General features: G+C 40.9%; 1 protein-coding gene across 1 annotated transcript in view; it reads right to left on the bottom strand.

Annotated features, from left to right (window-relative positions):
* Positions 1-8,338, bottom strand: part of PPM1B (protein phosphatase, Mg2+/Mn2+ dependent 1B) — a 54,895-nt gene extending 46,557 nt beyond the window's left edge. Inside the window, exon 1 of the mRNA XM_079791619.1 lies at positions 7,919-8,338. The gene's annotated coding sequence lies outside the window, so the exon portion shown is untranslated. The remainder of the gene's footprint in view (positions 1-7,918) is intronic.
* Positions 8,339-12,304: the final 3,966 nt, after the last annotated feature.

Here is a 12,304-nt window from a genome sequence, read left to right as displayed (position 1 = left end):
TAAAACTTTATTTACAAAAACAGGCAGCAGGCCAAATGTGGCCAATGAACCACAGTTTGACTTGGTGGAAATCCAGCTTTAAAAATCAGTAAGTGAAAGTCTGAAGAAGAAATAATTTGCAATGGTAACAAAACATGCCATGAATAACCTGGTAATTACAAAAGAGAAAATGTTCCTTGTCCACTGAGACATGTAGCAGTCATCACCTCAACTCTGTGACCAAACTTAGCACCACATTAACGTTTTTAAAAAATCTTTCTTTTTTTTATTGATTTCAGAGCGGAAGGGAAAGGGGGAGATAGACACATCAATGATGAGAGAGAACGATTGATCAGCAGCATGCCCCTAACTGGGGATTGAGCCTGAAACATGAGAATGTGCCCTGACCAGGAATTGAAATATGACCTCCTGGTTCATAGGTTGACACTCAACCACTGAACCACACCGGCCAGGCCATCAGAGTTTTGATAAAAGGGATACAGTTATAAAAATATACTAAATGTGAAACTAGTAATTTGAAGCCTTCTTTGGGTGCTATAATATAGGTCTCTTAGGTTGTGAATGGAACTAGTGTTCCTTTTTATATTGGGGCACTGAAATAAATACACAAGTTGATTTGCTTAAACATCTGTTCACTGCAACAAGCGAGATCACATGACACTCTGACTCAATGATTCACAAATGAAAAAAAAAACCAAACACACAAAAAACCCCATTATGCATTAAAATAAAAACAAAGACCAAAGATCTCTCACACTTAAGTGTGCAATGTTTGTGTGAACTCAGGAGATATCTTTACCAAGCTGGACCATCACTGGGAAAGTTACAGAACAGAAAGGAAAAAACTAAGCATCTGCTTGGTAGTTAAATGCAATAAGACATCCTCATGCAAAAATTTACAATGCAGGAAAACAAAAGCACAACTTTGAGTAATAAACCAGTTATGGAATTAAGGGAAGCATTAACAAATATACAGACAGACCAATTTGAGCACAATAAACTAAGTCAGCTTGGCTCCATCAGCTATCTTCAACAGGATTGCCGAATAACCAGAGAACAGAAGTAGCAGTCACAAATCAGTTTTTTCAGACACTTTTCAGCTATACAGTACTAAGAACAGAAACAGGGTCTTTTCCAAACACAAATAACAACGTATATTTTATATGTATGTCTCGTCATTCAGGCCAGATTTGTTAAAAATCCTGTTCACCCTGCTCCCATTATTACACCTTTTCTCCTATTCTACTGCCCAGGAACTCATCTACTCAAGGTTAAAAGTAAATGGAAACACCTGAAGCCCCCAGCTTTCTTCATGCCTAAGATAGCAATCTTTTTTCTATCTCTGGCTTTTTAAAAAATATTTTTTTATTGATTTTTTGAGAGGCAGGAAGGGAGAGAGAAACATCGACATGAGAATGGAATATCTGTAGGCTCTCCCCTGTACACTCCCTACTAGGGATAGAGCCTGCAACCCAGGCATGTGCCCTGACTGGGAATCAAGCCACCAACCTTTCAGTGCATGGAACGATGATGCCCAACCAACAGAGACACATCACTGGCCAGCGCTCTTTATTTTTAATCTTAAGTAGAACAGTATTTCCCCCTTCCTACTTTCTCTGTTCATATTCCAGTTTTTGTCCAATTACAGAAAAACTCTTCTCTCTCTTTCTCTCGTTAAAAATAGTGAATTTCTGCCTGGATAATGTTGTTCAGTTGGTTGACTGTTGTCCCAGGCACCAAGTTTGATTCCTGGTCAGGACACATGCCTGGATTTTGGGTTCGATCTCCAGTAGGGGGCATGTAGGAAGCAGCCCATCGATATTTCCACCTTTCCCTCTCCCTTCCTTTCTCTGATATCAATAAAAACATATTTTTTTAAAAATGAAGTTCCAATTACAGCTTTTAAGTAGTTTAGAAAACCCCACAGATGCCAAATTTTCCAATCATAATTTAAGCCACCACAAAGAAAGAGAGTTGTAATATAAATTAAGGAAGAGTGTTTGTTATCAAATGGAATATCTATGAGGGCAGAGATTTTGACTGTTTTGTGCAGTCTCCAGCCTGCAATAAGTGCCTTGCATATTAGAAGGCAACTCAGTAAACGTAAAAATAATGATTGGGGGTAGAAGTTACCTATAAACCAAATACTTTTAAACGATACTGAATTCTGTACTTTTCTGTGGATTGCTAGCCTGGAGTAAGTAAAAGTAATAGGAAACCTCTCATATCTATACTTGATCTCCCCTACCATATAGTCTATTATTTAGAGTTGTTCTGAGTTAATTATTTCCTCTTTGTAAGGGACAAAGAAGGGTCACCTGTGTTCAACAGATAACACCAGTTAACTCAGAGTTGACTGCTTTTATTAGAAGAGGGGAAAAGCAAAACTCTTTGCCAAGAAAGGTTAAGCACCCATGAGCAATATGGATACTCCTAGATTCTCCTACTCATAAGAACATCTATTAACTATCTCTTTTCAATGTTAGGAGTACACTTATACACATATCTGCATCAAGAAAATAAAATGCAATGAGATTTAAGAATCAGTGACATTACTCTCAAGCTTTAAAGTGCTCTGAAATCCTTCAGAACTTCTAATACACCCTTTATCAAACCTGCTTCTTCTCAGGTACAGTAGTCTCCCTTGACCAGTGGAAGATCCATTCCTAGAACCTCAGTGGATGTCTGAAGCCGCAGATAGTACTGACTCATATGTATGTGCATTTTTCCTACCACACATACGTATTTTAAAGTTTAACTTATAAATTAGGCACAGTAAGAGATTAACAATAATTGAACTATTATAACAATATACTGTAATAAAAGTTATGAGTGTGATCTCTTTCTCAAACTATCATATTGTACTGTGTTCACCCTTATAGTGTGATGTGAAATGATAAAGTGATGTGGATATGATGGATAAAAGGGTAATTTACATAGTACCAGGAAATGGGTCTAGCTTTTATCACCCTACTCAGAATGGTGTGTAATTTAAAACTTATGAATTATTTCTGGAATTTTCCATTTAATATTTTTTGGTATTTTCCATTTAATTGAAATTGGGAAAAGCAGAACTATACGTACTACCTATAAACAAAATCTATTCACTTGTTTTTCATCATAAATTTGATTATATCTGATAACCACATTATGAAAGTGTTCCATGAAGGAAATGGTTTTTCACGTTTCTATCATACAAATGCACTTTTCATTCACAACCTATTTTGAAGTGGAGGACATTCTACATAGAGCACAGCAATACTACCAGCAGGTCTTATCCTTCCTATATCACTGCCAATAATTGGTCTAATAACTAAGAGTAAAGATAAAAAGAAAAAGGAGTAAAGATAAGTTCTTCAGTATCCAATAGAAGTCTGCCAAGGTTTGTCTCTCTCTCCTTTAACTATCACATCACAGTTGATCTTTTGTCCAAAAGGATACAAAACAAGTTTCCAACTAGTGTTACATTTCTAAACTTTAAGATATTTAATTTTTAAGAAACAAATCGATTTAAAGCTAATAAATATAATCTTGAATTTCAACATACCCCAAAAGAAAACTTTGAATCCATTTTATTAGCAAGTGAATAATAAACTATTAAGTAGGTTATAAAAGCTTTAAATTGGTAAACTGTGCTTTAAATATTAAACTGTTAAGTATCTAAATAGATTAACTTAAAATATTATAGTTGATTAAGATAACTTTGTAAGTTAAGTTATAAAGGGAGTCAACTGTAAAAGGTATATGTTGTGACAAGAAATAAGATACTAGCATACTTAAATTAATCCAAAAGAACAAATGTTATTTGTTTTTATCTTTTAATTGATTTGAGAGAGAGGAGAGAAACACTGATTTGTTGTTCCACTTATCTATGCATTCATTGGTTGATTATTTTTTTAAAATATATTTTTATTGATTTCAAAGAGAAAGGGAGAGGAAGAGATAGAAACATCAATGATGAGAATCATTGATTGGCTGCCTCCTGCATGCCCCCCCAAATGGGGATCCAGCCTACAACCCAGGCATGTGCCCTGACTGGGAATTGAACTGTGACCTCCTGGTTCATAGGTTGACACTCAACTACTGAGCCACCCCTTTGAGGCCATTGGTTGACTCTTGTATGTGCCAGGGATCAAACCCACAACTTTGGTGGATTAGGATGACACTGTAACCAACTGAACTAACTGGCCAGGGCAAAAGTTATTTTATGTAAACATATGATACCAACAAAAACAAAGACAGATTATGTACCCTTTCTTTACCCATACTTGTTAGAGCAGCTGCTAGAAGCTAACAAGCTGTCATTTTATAAATTTTACGGCAATCAAGCAAACACTACAAAAACCAGTATTTCCAAAATCTACCCTACTTTGCTTTTACTGTTTAATATGCGTACAGGATAGTGAGATGGGAAGTATTTTAGGTTATAATTCCAGAGTTTACCCATTTTATAGAAATCTTATATCAGTATGTCCAATTAATTCGTTATCTTAACCCACAATTCTGCTGATATATATATACACATACGCACACACATATGTATACACATTCTATAAAAACAAATATAAATATCAGTATTGTTTCATTCCAAATTCTAAAATTAGTTCACTTAAGGAAAAAATAAAAAGAATCATTACTGAAAATCCAGAAATAACCGTATTCCCCCAAATTCTCTTACTACTAATTGTAATTTTATATTTTAAGCTAAATATTATTTAATGAATTTTCTTTTTGAAATTAAAAAAACACACGTTATTATAACTCAGATACTACCAGCTGTTTCCCAACTGAAAATATGTGAACATGTAAGTGGCATATTTCACAGGAGAAAAAATACCTTGTTATATTTTAATAAGTTAATTTTATTCACCTTATTAATATCTTAGAAGGACCACTGTAGAGTTAGAATTATATCATTTTCTATGCTAGTTAATGTCATAAAATACTTCAGTTATATATAATATACAAATATTCATATAATGTAATATTTGAAACTAACCAATGAATGTGGAGGGGGGAGGGGAATTCACTCTCAGTATCAAGTACAATAAATGTTTACCAACCCATTTACAAGGGCATGTTTGAAATCCTTCCACTATTGGCTCAGCCAGTTCTTAATGAATCTCCACAATTGCTCACTATCCCATGGCAAATTCTACTCTTCCAAAAGTGCCAAAAAACTGTCTATCAGCATTGAATTTTAATTTACGACTCCATTAAAGATGTACACTATCCTATATAATAAAGAGGTAATATGCAAATTGACCCTCACGCCTTCACACAAGATGGTCACCCCCATATGGCATGTGGTCAAAGATGGCCACCACAAGATGGCCAGCAGGGGAGGGCAGTTGGGGCAACCGGGCCTTCAGGGGAGGGAGGGCAGTTGGGGGGGGGGAGACAGGCCTGCAGGGGAGGGCAGTTGGGAGGGGCCAAGGCCTGCAGGGGAGGGCAGTTGGGTGCAACCAGGCCGGCAGGGGAGCAGTTAGGCTTTGATCAGACTGGCAGGGGAATGGTTTGGGGGTGATCAGGCTGGCAGGCAGGCGAGCAGTTGGGAGCCAGCAGTCCCGGATTGAGAGGGATGTCCGAATGCCAGTAGGACATTCCCCTGAGGGGTCCCAGATTGAAGAGGGTGCAGACTGGGCTGAGGGACACCCCTCCCCAAACCCAGTGCATGAATTTCATGCACTGGACTTCTAGTAGGAAAATAAACTTTCAACAGGTGTCACTCTTTCTGGTCATGTCAACTTGTGAATCAGGTGTTCTTAGAAACAGCTATTTAGACACTATACCATTCCTTCAGTACATGTAATCTGAAGGAATTTGGTAATTATAATATGTGGATTACTAACATAAAATAGTATTCACTGACATGACTGTCAGATAAACTGAAAAGGCTTTCACCTATTCCTGGAGTCTTCAAAGAAATAAGACACCCAGTATTAAGAAAACAGGTGTTGAAAGCTCTGCTGTTCACCTCTAAGGGAATTATCACAACGTGAACACATCCAAAGGTTAATGTACAAGAAACTGTATAGATCTTGGCTAATCAGTATGAAAGATCAAATAAAAATACCATTCCATGCTGATACTGCAACATAAAAAACACTGCAGAAACTGTGAGAAGACGTTATGAGAGGAAAAAATAAAGAGGAGAAAACACAAACAACAAGCATTAAAAAAGAGAGACAAAGAAGATATTGAGAGAAGCTGCTCAGTAAAATTTAGTATTATTCCGGAAAGAAAATCTGTTGACTAAAAAAAAAAAAAATTCTGCTCTACATACTTTTAAAAGTTCTACTAAAACATTTGTATATTCAGGAAGCCTAAAAAAAAAAAAAAAAAAAAAAAAAAAAAAAAAAAAAAACTTTGAAAAATTACTATTTTAACAGTGTAACTGCAACTATATATTTTTTAAAAGCTTGTACATTTGAAAAGGACTATAATAATTAGAATAACTTGCCTCACTATTTACTTAGAAATGCTCTATTTAAAAGTAGGCCAATAATAGGAACTCTGCTATTGCACAACCAAGAAAGTAAATGAAATAATGTCTATTAACATTCAGTGTCCATGGCACGTTTCTCCATCTCCTAGAACATACTGACTTATATTTTCTACCCTGAACAATTACCACTTCTACATCCATACAGTAGCTCAAATAAAATGAGTTCCTGTGTTAATCCCACAATAAACCTCAGTAATTCTCACATCACAGGAGTTGTAAACGTTTGTTAAAAGAAAAAGAATGTTTTTCTCAAAATAGCTATATAACACTAAGACTACTTAAATTCCTAAATAATCCTTTTACAAGACTCCTGCCAACTTTATTTTGATACATTAAACATGTAGAGCCTATTTTAAAAGGTCTTTTAACTGTGACATCATCAAAACACCTACCTAGCTGTTCTTACAATGTCTTGTTTTTAAAGTTTTCGAGTTGTTTTTAAGCCAACTTGAAGACTGATGAGTCTGAGCCACTATCAAAAGCTTAAGAAGCATTTTTGCCAAGTAAGATGGGCGAATGTTCTAGTTCTGCTAAATCTGACATTAGAGGTCATTTAACTAAAAAAAAAAAATAAGTATTTTCCACAGTCATTGAGCCCTTCATTTTAAATATTACTTCGGTGTTACTTTCTACATTTGATATAATTTTTTATATTATTACAGTCTACATTTGATAATATAATTTTTTAAGGGTGTTAGGCTCAGTTACATTATTTGAAAAAGCTGATCTTCCACATAGAGCTGGCGAGTGTACTCTTAATGGGCCTCTGCTGGACATGAGTACAGACGATAGCCATTTCATTTAAGAACTTCACTGGTTAAAAAGAATGACATCCAAAAAGGATTGCTGGGGAAGGCGGGGAAGAGAACCCCGGGGTCTGCAGAGAAGAGAAAGAGAAACGATTTAAAGCCGTTAAGGGGAAGAAGAGGGTGAGACCTGGTGACAGAAGAGGGAGAGAGAAAATTTAACAAGGAAGTGAAGTGGAGCGCAAAGTCAGGCAGGAGCTGATGAGGGACCCAACGGGAAAAGGTGGTGTGTTCAAACAGGCATACACCAGGAAGGGATGAGTGAGGGCCTGGGGCTGCCCCGGTGCTTTCACTGGAGATGTTCGCAGCCTGAAGCAGAGGACAGGGGCAAGCACCTTACCAACAGGCACTGGAGCAAAGGAAAATTCCCTACCACAAGCCTCTCGCAGCCCCGGCGGAGCGCGGAGGCGGCGGCTGGCGAAGGGGCCTACCCAGGAGCCAGGGCCGGCGTTCCGCTGCCCTCGGCTCCGCGACGCAGGAAAAGACGCGAGGGCTTGGCGGGCAGAGGCCGCGGCCGGAGCTCAGCGACACCCTGAAAACGGTCCTGGGCCTCGGCCGTGCCCTTCGAGCTGTTCCCCCGGCGCAGGACGCCGAGCGGCCTTACCTGAAGCGAAGAAGGAAGGCGAGGTCTAGGGCGTCCGCTCACGCCGCCGCAGAGCCCCGCTGATCGGCCCAGGCTTCCAACGGAGGCGCGCCCTGGCTTCAGCCGCCGCTGCCCCCTCGGGGTCTCGGCCACCGCCTCCGACAACTCCGGAGCTGTTTACACCGTCGGGCCCCGCACGCCGCCGCCGCCGCCGCTGCCGCCTTTTCTCCACCCTAGCGCCGCTGCCGACTCGGCCGCCGCCACCTCCTCCGCCGCAGCCTCGTCTCTCTGGAGCATCTTCCAACCACCAAACCCTGAGAAACAGAGACTCCAACCGCGCCGGCAGGAAACTCCCCCGCAACTGCCAGGGGGGACGAGGCGGTCAGAGCACCGGCGGCTTTTCCGCCATTGAGCAGCAGCCGCTCCGCTCCTTCTACAACCCCCCCCCTCCCCGCATCTGGTCCTTCCCCGCCCCTAGGCGGGCCCCGCCCCCAGTTCCGTCCTCTTGGGACGCCGCGCGGCCTCTCGCTGTCCTCGGTTTGCTGAGCAGGTCGTCAATCACCGCTCTACCGCCCACTCGGGCTGCCCCTTGTACCTCGGTACTGAGTTTTCCCCGCCTACAATATTTCCATTGGGTATCGGGGACCACCTTCAATTGGCAAGGTCAACTATCCATCAAACACCGCCCACTGAGGGAGACCCAACCCTTTATTACCATTTACTTTACTCAGCCCCGCCTCTGCTATACCTCCCGGACCTCAGGGACCAACCCACCCTGCCAGCTATAAGTAGAAACCGCCGTCAATCAAAAAACACCCACCTGCGCTCCGCCTCGCAAAGCCGAGCCAGAGCGACTCCCTTTCCTTATTGGTCGAAATGGTGGCCCGATCCCTCCGTCATTGGCTTTCGCTATGTGTCCGTCACTGAGCCAATTTCCAAGTCCGTCACACCGGCTTTTTTTAAATGAACGCGCAAAAGGCGGGGAAGTACCCGGAAAGCGATTGGCTAGTCTTCGAAAATGGTCAAACCCATTGGGTCTGTGCGGATCCTTTCAGTTCTACGAGGGCCATGCCCCTCTATTTTTGACCTCTAAGCCTCGAGTAAAACTAGCGCCATATAGGAGCCAACGGGCTGGCCAGTTATAGGTATGGAGGCCTAGTCCCACCCGGAATTGCAGAGGGTTGGCTGTTGATTGGCTAACAAAGTCTGCTAGGCCCTCATTGGCTGTTATAAACGCCTTTCTTAGACGCCGAGTCGGGAAGGGATGGCGCAGACGAGGACCAGAAGCGGTCTGGGGAGTGGCGGTTGTTTTGCTTCAGCCAGCGGGTGGGGCGCACCCGTGAGGGGGAGACTCCGAAGGCCGGGTTCTGGGGGAGGTGTTGCGGGGAGGGGAAAAGCCCGGATGTGCCCTAACAATGAAATCATCACGGACCAATCAGAGCAGCGTAGCTGTGATACCTGCCTGACCTGTCCCCTGAAAGGGAAGAGAATTGAGTTAGTGAGCGGGAAATTGGGGTACCAGGAGGGGCCAAAAGGCGACGTGTGACAGTGGGATAGGTGATCCCTTCAGGAGAATTCTGTGGTGTTGGTGGTAATTTTTATTACTTCTAAGCCCGCACGGCATTTTAGACCTTGACATTTCCGTGTTTAATTTCTCAGTCAACACTGAGTTTGAAAACTTTCAGCCTATCTTTGATATTCATTCGTTCATCCCACAGTTATTTAGCGACTCCTGTTTGCCAGGCACTGTACGCAGAGCTAGAGACACAAAAATAAGTTAGGCAATCCCCATATAAGATGATAGGTGCTATAATTGAAACGTGCAAGGGTTGGTGACGACATAAAGGACCGTCCCTGTGGATAGGTTTACCGAGGATGGCTTCACACAGATACAGGATGAGTCTAGAATGAATGATTCAATAGGCAGGTAGAGGAACTGGACATGATTCCTCCAGCAATTGAATTAGACTAAAAGGTACTGTCAGGTTAATTCCCCCAAAAAGAGACCAAAAAAAAGCATAAAGAGCATAAAAGCAGACACATCTGGGGACTCTTGTCTTGAGAATATCTCAGAAGGGCATCATAGAAGCTGCTTGGTCTCCTTGATTTCCTTCTCACTTTCCCTTAGTTGATCTCAAAACACAAAACCCAACCATTTAGGTGGGCTAATGATTGCATATCATTCATTCAACTGCTTAAAAAAACACACCCATTGAATACTTTTCTAGGTATTGAGAATACAACAGGGATCAAAACATATTTAGATTAACTCTGTTGTATGCTTTATTTGATTAAAACACTAAACCATTAAAGAAGACCCAACAAGATTCACAACTTTAAAAGGAAAGTTAGTATATACTATCATAAATATAGGGATGGGCAAAAGTATGGTTACAGTTGTTCATATGGGCTCTGGCTGGTATGGCTCAGTTGGTTGAGCAGTAGTCCCATGCACCAAAAGGTTGATGGTTCGATTCCTGGTCACAGCGGGGATAGGAGGCATGCAGGAGGCAGCTGATTGATGTTCAGCTCTCACATTGATGTTTCTCTCTCTCTTAAAAAAAATCAACAAAAAATTTGTAATTGTTCATATAGAAAAAAAAGACATGCAGGTTATGATTTTTACAATAGCTTTATAAACTAAAAAAGATGGCCCAGTAAAAACACTTTTGCCCACCTCTGTATATAATGCATCATAAACATTAAATAACATCATAGTGGGCTCTGCTGCTAATTAGATGTGTGACCTGAGCTAGTAACTAAGCTCTCTGAGCCTTTAGTTTGTGCTACAAAATAGGAACCATAACATCCCATTCTGAAGCCAGATGAAGAGCACTAGATCAAGCATGTCAAACTCGAGGCCCCCCGCATGCTTCGTTTATTTGGCCTGTGTTAGCCTTTGAGTTTGACATTCTTTTTTTAAAAATATATTTTATTGATTTTAGAGAGGAAGGGAGAGGGAGAGAGAGATAGAAACATCAAAGATGAGATAGAATCATTGACCGGCTGCCACCTGCACGTCCCCTACTTGGGATCGAGCCCACAACCGGGCATGTGCCCTTGGCCAGAATCGAACCTGGGCCCTTTCAGTCAGCAGGCTGACGCTCTAACCATTGAGCCAAACGAGCTAGGGTGAGTTTGACATTCTTGCACTAGATGTTCTTAGTAACGCAAAGCACTTTCCAATATGTACTTTAAAATGGAAGAATGCTAAGTATAATATTGAAAAAAGTTCTAATTTTTTCAATGTTGGAGATGGAGCTGGCAACTTGGGCATGTGCCCTAACTGGGAATCAAACCATGACCTCCTGGTTCATAGGTCCAGGCTTAACCACTGAGCCACACCAGCCTGGCTCTAATGTTCTTTTTTAAATAAGATATCAAATATCAGTTTTTGCCAAATAAATTTGGGTGCCCAAGCTTTGTTGGTGCAGTAAGCTTATAGACAGTCACTAGTAATCCAGTGCTGCCTACTTCACACTATTATTTCAAATATTAAATGGCATATGGTATATAATAGCACCTAATACAGTGCCTGTCACAGTTGAATCGGAATCTTTATATTTCACAGTAGAAATTTCATTGATTCAAGTCAGCATATTTATGTGCCTGTTATATGCAGATCATTGTGCTCTCTCTGACAAGGAGTTTCAGTGCCAAACTTCAAATAGCCTGATTTGAATAGATTGATCCACTCCCTTTAACCACTGGAAATGTTCCTCTAATAAGCCTGTTTTCTGCATTAAAATTTTTTTCATCAGTTCCACTCTACAAATATTTATTAAGCATTCACTGTGAATCAGGTACTGTGGCAGATGATAGGCCTGTGAAATTGTGATATAAAAACATACATATTTGGCTTTCATCCCTGGTTCCTGGCACAGAGCTCATGAAACCCTTATAGTTTATTGAATGATAGGGGTGAGAGGAATGTTTTTTGATGTGCATAATAAACCTATTTAAACCATATACCTGAATGCTAATGAGATAACTCTTCGAGGATGGAGATTGGTTGCCAGAGGACTCAACCATGTATTCAGAGGGTGAGAACTTTCAGCCCCATTCTTGACTTCTGGGGAGGGGAGAGGGGCAACAAACAAAATCACCAACTACTAGTAATTTAACTAGTTGTGCCTACTTAATGAAGCCTCTATAAAAAGCCTAAATGACTGGGTTTGGAGAGCTCCTGGGTTGATGAACACATGGAGATGCTGGGTGAGTGATGATCCTGGAGGGAATAGAAGCTCCAATCCCCTCCATACCTATGTATCTCTTTCGTTTGGCTATTCCTAAGTTGTACCCTTTGTAATAAACTAGCAATAATAAATAAAGTGCTTTCCTGAGTTCTCTGAGCTGTTCTAGCAAATAGTTTAACTGAAGGAGGGGGTTGTGGTAATCCCTGATTTA

The sequence above is a fragment of the Cnephaeus nilssonii genome (assembly GCF_951640355.1).
Source record: "Cnephaeus nilssonii genome assembly, chromosome: 15".
NCBI lineage: Eukaryota > Metazoa > Chordata > Mammalia > Chiroptera > Vespertilionidae > Cnephaeus > Cnephaeus nilssonii.
The sequence above is the reverse complement of the archived record's forward strand: the minus strand, read 5'-3'. Positions and strand labels throughout refer to the sequence as shown.